The sequence below is a fragment of the Terrapene carolina genome, unplaced genomic scaffold, assembly GCF_002925995.2.
Source record: "Terrapene carolina triunguis isolate 2854851 unplaced genomic scaffold, T_m_triunguis-2.0 Scaffold361, whole genome shotgun sequence".
In the NCBI taxonomy this organism is placed as follows: Eukaryota; Metazoa; Chordata; order Testudines; family Emydidae; genus Terrapene; species Terrapene triunguis.
This window is the reverse complement of record NW_020664712.1, coordinates 510,648-512,298: the sequence shown is the minus strand read 5'-3', so window position 1 is coordinate 512,298 and position 1,651 is coordinate 510,648.

Below are 1,651 nucleotides of genomic sequence, written 5' to 3'. Positions count from 1 at the left end.
AACCAGCCAGACTAAGAGGACTTCAGTCTCACCCCACTGGCTAACCACAAGTCTCACAAGCAATTTCCTTAGACATTCCAGTTTCCCAGTATCACCACCAGTGCCACTCGTTATGGGGACAAATGGTTATGAACACCAATACCCCCGTAAAAGAAAAAGGTTCTCCTGATCCCAAAGGACCAAGCCCCAGACCCAGGTCAATATACGAATCAGATCTTACCCACAAATCACGCGGTTGCCAATCCTGTAGAATCTAAAGGTTTATTCATAAAAGGAAAAAGATATAGATGAGAGCTAGAATTGGTTAAATGGAATCAATTACATACAGTAATGGCAAAGTTCTTGGTTCAGGCTTGTAGCAGAGATAGAATAAACTGCAGGTTCAAATCAAGTCTCTGGAGTACATCCCCAGCTGGGATGAGTCCTTCAGTCCTTTGTTCAAAGCTTCATCTTGTAGCAAAGTCCCTCCAGAGGTAAGAAGCAGGATTGAAGACAAAATGGAGATGAGGCATCAGCCTTATATAGTCTTTTCCAGGTGTAAGAACACCTCTTTGTTCTTACTGTGGAAAATTACAGCAAAATGGAGTCTGGAGTCACATGGGCCAGTTCCTGCATTAACTGTGAAACATCAGTATAACACAGCTACCCCCTGATACTTATCAGTATAACAAGGCCTTTTAACATAAAGTGTGTTCTCATGTATTTCTTTTAACATGTTCAAGTGTAAGCAGAGTCAGGATGAGCTCTACCCTGACATCTGGTGGTGAATTATGGTGAGTGTGGAAAAGAACTCCAGGGGCTGATCTTGTTTGCATAGGCACACCCACCCGCCTCGCATGAGACAACAGCAACTGATAGTGGTTACTTTGGATGGGGTGGGATCCCCAATTTCTCTGTTATTGGGGCAGGAGGAATAAAGTGTTGTTACCCTGATTATGTGAATCAAGGACAATGAAACTGTTTTATGACAGAGGGTCTCACCATCACCTAAGTAGCTCTCGCTAGACAAGGGACATGGGTTCCACAACCCAGTGAATTTCTTCTTGTCTTGCAGGATCAAACCCTGATTTCTCTTGCTTAACAGAATTAACTGGCTGAGGGGGTGGGCTCTCAATCCCAAAATTAAAATTTGGATAGCGTGGGGTTTTTGACCCAAAGCTTAATTGACCTGGTTCTGTGAATCCAAGCACGACTACACCACTGTAACGATGCGGTTCTGGCGGGACCCAAATGAGGGTGCCAATTCAGGACTAATTGCTTAAACAGGGCAGTTACAGCCCAAGGCTGGGGTTTTTCCACCTCTAAGGCAAACCAAACCAGCCAAACTAAGAGGACTTCGGTCTCACCCCACTGGCTAACCACAAGTCTCACAAGCAATTTCCTTAGACACTCCAGTTTCCCAGTATCACCACCAGTGCCACTCGTTATGGGGACGAATGGTTATGAAAACCAATACCCCAATAAAAGAAAAAAGGTTCTCCTGATCCCAAAGGACCAAGCCTCAGACCCAGGTCAATATACAAATCAGATCTTACCCACAAATCACGCGGTTGCCAATCCTTTAGAATCTAAAATCTAAAGGTTTATTCATAAAAGGAAAAAGATATCGCTGAGAGCTAGAACTAGTTAAATGGAATCAATTACATACAGT